A 14,619-nucleotide genomic window follows, 5' to 3' on the forward strand; every position below is an offset into this window, starting at 1 on the left:
GTTCCTTCTCCAAGGGATCTTCCTGACCCAGGGATTGAACCTGAGTCTCCTGCATTGGCAGGCAAATTCTTTTCTACTGAACCTTTGGGGGAGCATAATTTTTAATAACATAACACATATGAATTAAGACTATCCCATTCCTCACATTCTGTATCATGAACCCTGTACTCAGAATGGTTACACAGATGGGGAAGGGATGCCTCAGGGATACTAGGAGGCTGGCAAATGGAAAACTGGGAAAGGAGGACAGGAGAGAATCTGTAGCCCTTTAAATCCGGGATGGGGAGCCTGGAATTTGTCTGATAGGCAGCCAGAAGACACCAAATTTATTGTGTAGGAGGATAACATTATCCAGAGGATGCCACAAAATCCTGCATGTAGTCACTAATAAAAATAAGTAATCTATCCTTATTCTAGGCCCATATTACAGTTGAATAGCAAATTAGACAAAAAATTTTAATTTAAAAAGCATCCAATTCAATACCATTTATTTGATCTTGGGCAAAACACTTAAATAAAATTCTAGTGATCAAGTTTTTTCATCTTAAACACATACACACAAGAATGATAAACCCTATATCCCATGCTCTAGAGGTATTGTGGACAAAGTGAAATAAGGAATGTGAAAATATACATGAAACTAATTTATAAGCAGTGAAGCTACAAAAAGGCAACTATCTCATACTACATTTTTAAATTATGGGTGAAATGGGAAAATACAGACTCAAACCAGTAAAACAAAATCTCAAATCTGCAGAAAGATTGTGATTCACTATCCTTGACATTTAAGGATAGTCAGAGAAGGTTTATTACTTCTCACAACTGGGAGGATCTTCTTTATATACAGCTAGATTCCTGAGTTCTATAGTAACATTCTCCCTTCTGTCAAGCTGCAAATCGTTATCATTTTGTCTATAATAAGGTCTCATATTCTTGAATAATTTTTAATGACTTTGTGCTTTGTGGTCTAAATTATTCTAGTTACTTTGGTCTTTTCTCTGAATACAATATTCTGCCTTTATAACTTGCCTAATGGCTCAGATAGTAAAGAATCCTCTGCAATGCAGGAAACACAGGTTCCATCCTTGGGTTGGGAAGATACCCTGGAGAAGGGAATGGCTACCCACTCCAGTATTCTTGCCTGGAGAATCCCATGGGCATTGGAGCTTGGGCTACAGTCCATGGGGTTGCAAAGAGTCGGACACGACTGAGTAACTAAGCATACGATCCAAAATTAGGGAAAAAATGGATTCCATGACCATTTTTTAAAAAGAAAGAGAAGGATGTTTGGTGATCTCGCCAAAGCAGGTACATTTTGATTAAAGGCAGATGAAGCATATGTTATTTTTCTGATTAATAATAATGGACAGAATTGATATATTCCTTAGCAATTTTGTATAACCACCAAGTATTTAAATATTCCATGTGGGCTCTTTAAGGACTTTGGTGGTAGAAGGAGGAGGGCAGGGCTGACAGGACAGGAACCTCTTCACTGAGGGCTTCGGTGAGTGTTTCCTGTATCATCAGAACCACCTCCTCAGTCACGGGATGCAGCCCAGAATCTGTAACAAGCTTCATTTACTTTTCAACCAAATTTTTAATTTGTTTGTGCCTGAGGGATAATGTGTCACATTTTCTTTCAGGTTTTTCTCTTTGTTATTCTGCCCTTCTGCCTTTAGCTTTAAATATTAAATTACTTTCGTACAATGTGTCCTAAATTTGTCTTCTGTGTGTTTCACACTGCACTTCACATAACCCTCTGCTTTTACTATTAATAACCAGTCTAAAGTTAAAATAAGAGTGTCATTAATCCTTGTCCAGAGTTGGGAGTCTGAGTGCAGTCAGTTGATCTCCTCCAAGTACAGGGTGGAAGGCTGTCCTATTTTATAGGCAAGAATACTGGAGCAGGTTGCCATTCCCTTCTCCAGGGAACTTTCCTGACCCAAAGATCAAACCCATGTCTCTTGTATCATCTGAATCAGCAGGAGAATTCTTTATCTCTAGCACTACCCTGTTGTTGCTGCTCAGTTGCTCAGTCGTATCCAATTCTTTGCAGCCCCATGGACGGCTGCATGCCAGGCTTCCCAGTCCTTCATTATCTCCCAGAGTTTGCTCAAACTCATGTCCATTGAGTCAGTGATGCCATCCAACCATCTCGTCCTCTGTCATCCCCTTCTCCTCCTGTCTTCAATCTTTCCCAGCATCAGGGCCTTTTCCAATGAACTGGCTCTTCGCATCAGATGGTCAAAGTATTGGAGTTTCAGTTTCAGCATCAGGCCTTCCAATGAATATTCGGGGTTGATTTCTTTTAGGATTGACTGCTTTGATCTCTTTGGTGTTCAAGGGACTCTCAAGAGTCTTCTCCAATACCACGGTTCAAAGGCATCAATTCTTTGGCCCTCAGCCTTCTTTACGTTCCAACTCTCACATCCGTACATGACTACTGGAAAAACCATAGCTTTGATCTGGCGCCACCTAGGAAGCCCTTAAAATTAAAGTAAGAATGTAATCCAATAAAACTAGTGGCTTTATAAGAAAAAGAAGAGACACCAGGGGAACAGGTGGACATAGAAAAGGCTGTATGAGGACACACAGAGAAGACGGACATCTGCAAGTCCAGAAAAAAGTCCTCAGGAAAAGCCAAACCTGCTGACAGCTTAACTTTGGACCTCCAGCCTCCAGAATGGTGAAAAAAATAAATGCCTGCTGTTTAAGTCATCTGGTCTCTGGTATTTTGTTATGGCTGTCATAACAGACTAACATAGCAAGTAGCCAACCAATTGCTCAAACCTCCAGGTAATTGCTGGGAACTTTTGTCTTTTACTTAGAAACTAAAGTACATAGGATCTAAAACGAGATTGCAGGCTTTAAGACTAGACTCTTACTAACTAGACAACCCAGAGCAAGCTGTTTAAAATATCAAAGTCCATCAATAAGAGAGGACAGATTGGAACACTATTACTTAGTCCTGTTGTGAATATTAAATGAAATAATAAATGTAGAAATATTTATTAACCACAATCCCCAGAAGCAAAAAACAAGGACTCAGTACATGTGGCCTATTGTCACTACTGTCATTAGCATGACTGGATAAAAGCAGAAAAGTTAATTCCCCTATGCAGATTCCTATCTCTGCAAGACTTTTAAAATTCAAAGTGGGAGAAAATTCCAGCCTTGAACTACTAGTTCTCTCTGTCATGAAATATTAGAACAAATTTAAGAAAGTTTGGAACCCTCCTGAGTAGTGGTATAAATTGGTGGGATGGTGGCATTTTCTAATTTTTTTATTAAAGTTAACCTGTGAAATTTTCAAAGATTAATAGAGTTATCAATCATGTGGAAGCTTTTATGATCAAATTACCAGGAGACTTGTTATAAAGACACTCAGAGTGCTCTCCTAAAGCCTGTGTCACGCTTCAAAGGGGGCTCTGCAATACCTCACTTACACGTATCCTGTTTTGTCACCTACTTGTCACTCTCACAGTGAAAGCAAAAGGGTCAATATCAGAACAACAGCTAGAACCTGAAATTTGAGAATTCTAGGAGCGAATGTGAGGCCATAGGAATGCAAAATGAGAAACAGAAAAGAATCTGCTTTTGGCAAAAACTTTTCCAAGCATCTTGGAATTCTGAACAGGGTCTGTTTAGTGCTAAGTGAATTGGGTCTCAAATCAGTGTCCTAATTTACATAAAAGACATAAAGCAGAGAAACAAGAGCATATAAATTTAAAGGGTAAAACTGCACAGCATCTCATGTATTCAAATAAGAGCACTTACTTAGATTTATTTTGGAGACATCAATTTACTCAATTTTCACTAATTGTTTAAGAATCTCTGTTTGCAATTATATTTACCACTATCCTTGTCCTGCGTCTGCTGTATTGTGAATCCCTAATTTAAGAGTTTGGCATTTGTATTAAGAGTCTGGGTTCAATTAACCAACCACCATTTGTCAGCTGTGTGGCCTTGGGCAAGTCATTTAAGTCCTTCATCACTCAGTGTACCACCTATGAAATGAGCATAAATATCATACCATTACAATAATAGTAACCCAACGTTGCCTCATTTATGTTAAGTATACTGAGCACATTGACTGCATGAAAAATGCTTAATAAATACTAGAGATTCCTGTTATTGCGAAACATCTTCACACTCACACCTTTGCCTTAATTTTATCACTTCACTCTGTATGGTTCTCATAGACACAGGATCCTTTTTCTGAACATTTCTTTGACTCTCTCTACCTTCTTGATTTCAATATATAGTTTCATATTAGGAAGGAAATTTATCTTGCCATGTGGTCATTGTGAATGCTACTCTTCATAACCAAAAGTGCTTAAATAATGAAGCATTTTGGTTAATAAAGGATTTGGCTAACCTAGAGGAACTAGTGTGCTACCCATGTCTAAATGATTAGAATTTAGTAACAAACAAAACCTGAATTATGATTTGAGGATTTACAAGATACATCAGCATCTTGAAGTATTCGAAACAGCATAAGAGAGGAAAAAAATACCAGCTAAAGTGAAGATAAATAGAGTCTTTTTTTTTTTGGAAATTTAAGATTACCTGCATTACCTTATTAGCTAAGGTCATTTGGATTTTTAATAAGTTATTTTGTCATGTCATCCTTCATTGTGTCTCTTTTCTTGAATAAAGTATCTTTTTTCCATTGGTGCATGCTAATACAGAGGTAAAACATCTGCCATCAGCTTCTTTTGTCCTGCTGACACATTTTTTAATCTTCCTCCTAATGAATGTGGTATGGTACAATCAAAGTTGTCAGAATCTTCAGGGACTGACAGTAGCTATTTCTGAAGACTATCATTAATTTTCAAGAAACTCATGACAAACATGTAGAAAGAGTGACATTTTCCAAATAATGTACTGTCCTCTTTAATATAGAAATGACCTCTATATACCCAAGGGTCCCAGTTCTTCAAATAGGCTTCTCTCCATTCTTGAGAGTTGGGCATTTTAGCAAATTAACCAAGAAATTGATGGATTCAATGTTTGAAGTGATAAAAATTTTATCTGCCAACTTCGTTTTTTATTTGTAAATGTTTGGAAGATAACTTTTAGTCCCCTTTTTCTTCAAGAAGAACCGATTCTTCAAAGCTTCTATGAATTTGCAAGAAATTGTTTTTATGTAACACCAATATTTCTAAACATTCCATAAAAATCACTATAGTCTATCTAAAATTCATAATTGGTTATTTTAGATTATATAATTTCCTGATATGTTTAACCACTTCAAATAGCTTGACTAGTGTTATTCGATTCAATATATAAAATCTTTCATACAATTAAATTTGATTCTGGCTTATTGTGTTTGCTTCAGTGCCTACTTAAGTGAATTTTTGCCTCATACTAATAACAAATGAACTACCTTAATGATGACTTAGTGGACTTCAATGATTTTTAAATCTTGACTTTATTTTGGTTTTATTATAGAAAAATATTTCCCTCTTGCTAAAATATCCTTATTTTAATTGTTGAAGTCATACCTGCATGGATGATCTAATCAAATTTAAAATTCACTTCCTACAGTTAATAGCTTTAGGGGTTAGTACACAGGTGCCTTAGAGGTAAAGAATCTGCCTGCCAAGCATGAAACTTTGGGTTAATCCCTGGGTTTTGAAGATCCGCTGGAGAAGAAAATGGCAATCCTCTCCATTATTCTTGCCTGGAAAATCCCAAGGACAGAAGAGCCTTGCGGGCTTCAGTCCATCAAAAAAGAGTTGGACACCACGTAGTGACTAAACAACAACAACAAAAATTTCATAGCTGAAGTTGAGGGCCTAAAAACATTCTGATAAAAATCAGCAAAAAGACCCACTAATTTGCAATCTGAGGCTATCTTTATGTGACAGGTTGTTGGGGGAGGGGGCGCAAGGAAGGGTTGCCTAGGATACAGAGCATAGGATGCAAAGAAAAATAAGGCTGCCTTCTGTAAGCAACTAAGAACAGAAAAAAAGAGACTTCGTATTTTAGCATGACAGCTTTTATAATGCTAAGTGAAAATGGCATTAAAACTGCAGTAAAATATAGGACCATCTTGGAGACAGCAGACTTTGAGTTGGCACTCCTGAAGGAAATTGCCTCAAACTACTATTTCCTCAAAATGAGAAGATCAGGAGACCCTCTAGAAGAGGAAGAGGGCATAGGGGAACAAAACTGATAGAATTAGTGTTAACAGAGGAAAGGGGGCAAGATGAGTGCTTTTTTGTTGTTGTTGTTGTTTTAATAAATTTATTTATTTTAGTTGGGGGCTAATTACTTTACAATATTGTAGTGGTTTTTGCCATACATTGACATCAATCAGCCATGGGTTTACGTGTGTTCCCCATCCTGAACCCCCTTCCCACCTCCCCCCCATCCCATCCCTCTGGGCCATCCCACCACCCCAGCCCTGAGCATTTGTCTCATGCATCGAACCTGGAATGGTGTTTTGTTTCACATATGATAATATACATGTTTCAATGCTATTCTTTTTGAGAAACCAGTGGAACAAGCTGAATAGGGTGAAGTCCTGACCCTACCCACCCCGGTGTTCTTTGGTTGCACACAAACTACAGAGCTTTGTACAATATTTGTATTTGTACAATAAGTGTATTTGTACAATGCACTTCTCTGTGTATTGATTGGCTAAGATGCACTTTTTAGATAATAAACTAACCTTTCTCTCTCTTCAACCCAGAGTATACAGTAAGGACATTACTGGTTCAGTTCAGTTCAGTTCAGTCTCTCAGTCGTGTCCGATTCTTTGCAACCCCACGAACCACAGCACGCCAGGCCTTCCTGTCTATCACCAACTCCCACAGTCCACCCAAACCCATTTCCAGCGAGTCGATGATGCCATCCAACCATCTCATCCTCTGTCATCCCCTTCTCCTCCTGCCCTCAATCTTTCCCAGCATCAGGGTCTTTTCAAATGAGTCAGCTCTTCACATCAGGTGGCCAAAGTATTGGAGTTTCAGCTTCAACATCAGTCCTTCCAGTGAATATTCAGGACTGATCTCCTTTAGGATGGACTGGTTGGATCTCCTTACAGTCCAAGGGACTCTCAAGAGTCTTCACCAACACCACAGTTCAAGAGCATCAATTCTTCGGTGCTCAGCTTTCTTTATAGTCCAACTCTCACATCCATACATAACTACTGGAAAAACCATAGCCTTGACTAGACGGACTATTGCTGGCAAAGTAATGTCTCTGATTTTTAATATGCTGTCTAGTTCGGTCATAACTTTCGTTCCCAAGGAGTAAGTGTCTTTTAATTTCATGCCTGAAATCAGCATCTGCAGTGATTTTGGAGCCCCCCAAAATAAAGTCAGCCACTGTTTCCACTGTTTCCCCATCTATCTGCCATGAAGTGATGGGACTGGATGCTATGATCTTAGTTTTCTGAATGTTGAGCTTTAAGCCAACTTTTTCACTCTCCACTTTCACTTTCATCAAGAGGCTCTTTAGTTCTTCTTCACTTTCTGCCATAAGGGTGATGTCATCTGCATATTTGAGGTTATTGATATTTCTCCCAGCAATCTTGATTCCAGCTTGTGCTTCCTCCAGCCCAGCGTTTCTCATGATGTACTCTGCATATAAGTTAAATAAGCAGGGTGACAATATACAGCCTTGACACGCTCCTTTTCCTATTTGGAACCAGTCTGTTGTTCCATGTCCAGTTCTAACTGTTGCTTCCTGACCTGCATACAGGTTTCTCAATAGGCAAGTCAGGTGGTCTGGTATGCCCATCTCTTTCAGAGTTTTCCACAGTGTATTGTGATCCACACAGTCAAAGACTTTGGCATAGTCAATAAAGCAGAAATAGATGGTTTTTTGGAACTCTCTTGTTTTTTCGATGATCCAGCGGATGTTGGAAACTTGATCTGGTTCCTCTGCCTTTTCTAAAACCAGCTTGAACATCTGGAAGTTCATGGTTCATATACTGCTGAAGCCTGGCTTGGAGAATCTTAAGCATTACTTTACTAGCATGTGAGATGAGTGCAATTGTGCGGCAGCTTGAGCATTCTTTGGCATTGCCTTTCTTTGGGATTGGAATGAAAACTGACCTCTTCCAGTCCTGTGGCCACTGCTAGTTTTCCATATTTGCTGGCATATTGAGTGCAGCACTTTCACAGCGTCATCTTTCAGGATTTGAAATAGCTCAACTGGAATTCCATCTCCGCCACTAGCTTTGTTCGTAGTGATGCTTCCTAAGGCCCACTTGACTTTGCATTCCAGGATGTCTGGCTTTAGGTGAATGATCACACCATCATGATTATCTGGGTCGTGAAGATCTTTTTTGTACAATTCTTCTGTGTATTCTTGCCACCTCTTCTTAATATCTTCTGCTTCTGTTAGGTCTATACCATTTCTGTCCTTTATTGTGTCCATCTTTGCATGAAATGTTCCCTTGTTATCTCTAATTTTCTTGAAGAGATCTCTAGTCTTTCCCATTCTATTGTTTTCCTCTATTTCTTTGCACTGACCACTGAGGAAGACTTTCTTATCTCTCCTTGCTATTCTTTGGAACTCTGCATTCAAATGGGAATATCTTTCCTTTTCTCCTTTGCTTTTTGCTTCCTGTCTTTTCACAGCCATTTGTAAGGCCTCCTCAGGCAGCCATTTTGCTTTTTTGCATTTCTTTTTCTTGGGGATGGTCTTGATTCGACATTACTGGTAGAATAGTGGAAAAATTTGTCCAGATTCACCATGAGAAACTAAACAGTTTAGCATTTAGAATGCCAAACTGCCTTGCACACCCTGGTGACCTGTTTCCCTGATCCCTCAGGTCTCATTCTGATTATCTTGCCTAGCCTTAGTCTTTGTTCTTACACAGAATCGCATGTCAATACCAGTTCCATGTATTCTGAGATGGTGGCAAAGTCCAAAAGGCTTTATTCAAGCAGCCTAACATTGGTTATTGGTTAGACCACCAGCTGGGATCTCTGGGACTGACAGACAGAGCCTTCCATTCTGCTCCATGTGGACCTATTCTTATAGTTACTTAGGCTTCCTCACAGTATGGCTGCTGGGATCTAAAAAGTAAGAAGTAGGAAGCCCCCATTTTTCTTAAGACTTGGCCTCAGAAGACCTAAAATGCCACTTAGCCTACATTCTATTGATCAGAGCAGTCAGTTGGCCAACCCCAAACTATAGAAAACAAACCAAAAAAAAAAAAAAAAAGCTTTCTACTTTTGGATGGAGACATAGCATGCATATACAGAGACAGAAGAAACTGACTGAAGCCATCTTTGGAGACTACCACACAGCCTTAATTTGATTCTACTTCTGAGCAGGTTAAGAAAAAGCAGAAGAAAGCTTTCAGAATTGCCCTACACCATACAGCTCTGTAAATCACAAATCAACATAGTAGGTCTCTCTTTGTGTAGTGTTCTCCTTTGTGTAAGCAAAGGGATTTTTTTTTTTAATTAAATTTAGCTCTTAGAACTACAAACATTGTACATTTTCTTTGTTTTAATTGTATTATTTTGAGCAAATAAAACATTTAAAATATTATTAAGCAAAATGGTAGATTTTTTTTTTCTTTTCTTAGTGTTACTATATCTGCCAATAATTCGTTGAGCAGAAATCATTTTCAGGGATTTATGTTAAAAATAAATAAACTAGGCTTAAGAAAAAAAAAAAGGAATCTTCAAAGGCCACAGAAGTTGCCAGAAAAGCTGACTCTAAGAGGAAAAAATACTATTATGATAGACACTAAATGATAATGAAGAGTAGTAGCTAAATATTTAACATTACAGGCACACTTTGAGATTTAAAAAAATGTCTTTGAGCTAACAAAGAACTATCAAACAAAAGGTTGACAGAAAAAAAAAAAACAAAACACTGAGACCAAATTTAGTAAAATATGGCATTTCAGAGAGAATCTTGCTGTTGAAAAATAACTGAAGAATGTTTATCCATTAGAAGATCATTGTTTTATTTACGCAAAATGAAATACGGATTTAACATATGTCAACCCCCAAATCTGTTGAATTAAATATGCCCAGAAATCTACTGAAGAAATTAGAAAGATTCTGAACTATTTGTCTTATTTATTAGTATGACAGTCTGACACTACACATCTCCAACTGGAATAAAACTGAAATCCCACATACCAATGTGCCAGACTGAGAAACATATGGCACTCTCCAATAAGTAAAGCCTGGATATTTGTAGGTGTCAAAAATCTATTTAGGGGCCTCCTTATAGCTTATGAGAAAAAGCATTGTATGTTTACTTTCAGGAGGGTTAGTTAGAATACATTTTAGATTTATTTACAGCAGAGAGGAAAAAGCAATACCTTTATTCATGAAATGTGGGGATTCTATGGAGACAGGAGGGAATTCTTTTAATACATTTCTTTAGAAAGGGATGACAACTCAGAAAGAACACTTTGTGGGGTTTTTAAATATTTAATATGTGACTGCTGCTTTGCAGCTTGAGAAAAACTTGTGGTTCTTTATTGGCAAATATTTCAGAACTTATCTCAACTTGTATGGAATTTTTTTTAATGTTTAATATTTCTAAAATGAAAAGCTAGAGGAAAAAACAACAGCTTAGGGCCACAAGGTAATTCTTTCTTTGCAAAATTAAAAAAACAACTAAATATTAAAATTTCAAGCTCATACATTTTCACAGCTGTATAAAAATGTCCTTGGTATTGTTTTCATTCATTGTTTTCAAATGTCCTTGTTATTGTTTTCATTCATTAACTTTTAATTAATATTTGTTGATCCTTCATTGTACATGAATTATTTGAATTGAAGTGTTTGGGTGAGTTAGATAATTGTGTGCTCTCTCTTAATAGTAAATAATTTAGCAGATAGACCAGATATTATACTAAAGATATACAGATGAATCTTATTTCCTTGGGAAGATAGAGTATTATATTGGGATGGAAACAGCTAATTTTAATAGGGTGATTATAGAAATACATACTTTTTTAAACTACTAGAAAGTCTCTCTTAATGGAACCTACTACAGATTTGGAGCCGAAGAATTGATGCTTTTGAACTGCGGTGTTGGAGAAGACTCTTGATAGTCCTTTGGACTGCAAGGAGGTCAAACCAGTCAACCAGTCAATCCTAAAGGAAATCATTGAATATTCATTGGAAGAACTGATGCTGAAGCTGAAACTCCTGATGCAAAGAACTGACTCCTTAGAAAAGACCCTGATGGTGGGAAAGATTGAAGGCAGGAGGAGAAGGGGATGACAGAGGATGAGATGATTGTATGGCATCACTGACTCAATGGACAAGAGTTTGACTCTTGTCTGACTCCCATCCAGGAGTTGGTGATGCACAGGGAAGCCTGGCATGCTGCAGTCCATGGGGTTGCAAAGAGTCAGACATGACTGAGCAACTGAACTGAATGGAGTTGTAATCACATATATTATTAACCTCATAAAGTTAATTTACCATTATAATATTGTGTACTGGGCTAATCAACTATACTCCAATACAAGATAAAAAGTTTTTAAAAAAATAATGTATATTGAGACTTTTCCTGGTGGTCTAGTGGTTAAGACTTCATCTACCAATGCAGGGGGTGTGGGTTCAATCCCTGGTTGGGGAGCTAAGATCCCATATATCTCCTAGCCAAAGGTCAAAACACAAAACAGAAGGAGTATTGTAACAAAATCAATAAAGATGTCAAAATGATCTACATAAAAAAAAATAGTTAAAAAAATGAGTATAGTTTAAAACAATAAAATAAAATAATGTGTATTGCCTGGAAGAGAGAGAATGTTATCTATTTATTTTGACCCTTTATATGTTTTTACATATTAAATTATTTATTTATTTATTATGTAATCCCCGTGTACTTTCTGGCTTCCTTTGTGGCTCAGCTGGTAAAGAATCCACCTGCAATGTGGGAGGCATGGGTTCGATCCCTGAGTTGGGAAGATCCCTTGGAGAAGGGAAAGGCTACCCACTCCAATATTCTGGCCTGGAGGATTCCATGGACTGTATAGTCCATGGGGTTGCAAAGAGTTGGACATGACTGAGCGAGTTTCACATTATTCAGTTTTCCAGAAAGGATTGTCATGACAACTGGTAATAAAAGACACACTATAAGGAAATTCTTAAGCGATCATGTATCTTTAAAGTTAAATATTTAGTTTCATAATTCAATAATATCAGTGCTGAGAAGTGGGGCTCCTACAGCCAGAATAACAGGACTTCAATCCTTTGTCTACTATTTAACAGTCGTGTCTTATGGGTGGGCTTTCCTCATAGCGCAGTCAGTAAAGAATCTGCCTGCAATGCAGGAGAACTGGGTTCGATTCCTGGGTTGGGACGATCCCCAGGAGGAGGAAATGACAACCCACTCCAGTATTCTTGCCTGGAGAATCCCATGGACAGAGAAGCCCAGCAGGCTACAGTCTATGAGGTTGCAAGAGCTGGACATGACTTAGTGATTAAACCACCACCATCTTATAGGCAACTTAATTAAAATCACTGTGGTTCAAATTCTTCATCTTTAGAGATGTATCATATTTTGTCTAAGATGCCTTTGATTATAAGTCACACCATTATTTTATGTATTACTACAAAAGAAAAATCACCCAAAGGAAAGAGCTGAGAAGAAGATGTTGTGTTAAGTGGATATACCAAACGGCTATGACGTCAACATGAGAAAAATGAGAAGATGTCCTGACACACAGAAAAGAGCACTAAAAACTTGCATACTTCCATCCTGGCACAGAGTGGAGAGAGAGAAAAAAAGTGTCCCCTAAAATATGAGCAAGAAGCCAGGAATCATGCTGTTCAGCCCAGTGAATTGTATGGTCTGCAAAACCTAAAAAGAATTTATTGGAAAGTGGCTTTAGGTTGGTCATGCTCCAGGTGACTGGCAGAAACAAACACAAATTATCTCTGGAAGAATTTGATGGAAATCCAGGCTGAAGCCATTCCAGGACAACATAGATTATAAGATAAATTTCAGAGATGTTACAATGAAGGAAAAAGGATGTGTGGCAAATTGATTGTAAATATGGTCCCGCTACTTTTCTTCCCTGAATTCATGCTCTTTGCACCATGACTTTGCAGGTCCTTCCATGAAGAAGTCTATTTCCCCAACACTTCAGTTTCTGCTTGCCTCATGATCTGTTTGGACCAATACAATATGACAGACATATGGTGTGCTCATTGCAAACCTAAGCTCAAGAGGCCTTGCAAACTTCCATTTGGTCTTTGAATTCTGCCATTTCTAGGCAAATAAACCCTCACTAATCTGCTGATAAACTGAGGGACCATATGGAATAGAGCCAGTTCATATCAACCCAGGTTTTTCTAGGCCTCCCAGCTCCCAGCCAACCCGGTAGCTGATCACAGACACATAAACAAGTTTGTATGACATCATGTAAGCCCACCCAAGTAAGCAAACCACCATATAATCTAGTGAGCAAGAATATTTACTATTTTAGGCATTACATTTTGGGGACTGTAATCATACAATAGCTAGCTGAACACCTTTACTCATAAATAAAACAGGAGTTCTGATTTCCAGAATGATTATGAAGATCAAATGCAAGTAGACATTTTATAACTATAAGATACTAAATGAAGTGTTATTATGACTGCAATTACATAAAAACAAATAGCTACAACATAATAATGTATTTTTCCAGAGAGGTATAAACATGCAAGTGAACCCAGAGGGATGACTTTATAGGAGGCATTTGAATCAAATACAAAGGGATAAGAAGGATTTGGTAAGGCAAAAGTTACTATGAAGAAAAGCATGGAAGGCACTCTAGGTTAAAGAAACTTACTGTACAAAAACTTAAAGATATGAAAGCATCTGTCATATGGCCATCTTGCCTAACTCTTTGCTGTAACACAAGTAGAAAGTGTAGGAGGAAAAATGGTCTCAAACAAGGCTAGCATGTTAAATGGCAAAGCTAGCCATGTATCTGGCTAGGCAAAAAATGACTTTCTTCTTTATGTAATATACATCATCAGAGGTTCCAAAGAAGATGAATAATATAAAATCTATTTTAGACATAAAATTCTGGTATCAGTGTAGATATAAGATTGGAGGGAGGAAAGTAAACACAATCATTGAGATGAAAAATGATCAGAAACTGATCTAAGTGGGAAAGTTAAAGAACTAGAAAAAAAAATAAAGTAGAGATCATAATCTCCTTATTGAAAAATTCAGGCTTCAATTGAAGAAAGTAGGGGAAACCACTAGACCATTCAGGTATGACCTAAATCAAATCCCTTACGAATATACAGTGGAAGTGACAAACAGATTCAAGGGATTAGATCTGATAGACAGAGTGCCTGAAGAACTATGGACAGAAGTTCATGACATTGGACAGGAGGCAGTGATCAAGATCATCCCCAAGAAAAAGAAATGCAAAAAGGCAAAATGGTTGTCAGAGAAAGCCTTACAAATAGCTGAGAAAAGAAAAGAAGCTAAATGTAAAGGAGAAAAGGAAAGATATACCCGTCTGAATGTAGAATTCAAAAGAATAGCAAGGAGACTTCCTTAGGAGTCAATGGAAAGAAATATGGGAGAACAATAGAGTGGGAAAGACTAGAGATCTCTTCAAGAAAATTAAAGATACCAAGGAAATATTTCATGAAAAGATGGGTACAATAA

This window comes from Giraffa tippelskirchi, chromosome 2, assembly GCF_054371585.1.
Source record: "Giraffa tippelskirchi isolate mGirTip1 chromosome 2, T2T-mGirTip1v1.2.pri, whole genome shotgun sequence".
Taxonomy (NCBI): domain Eukaryota; kingdom Metazoa; phylum Chordata; class Mammalia; order Artiodactyla; family Giraffidae; genus Giraffa; species Giraffa tippelskirchi.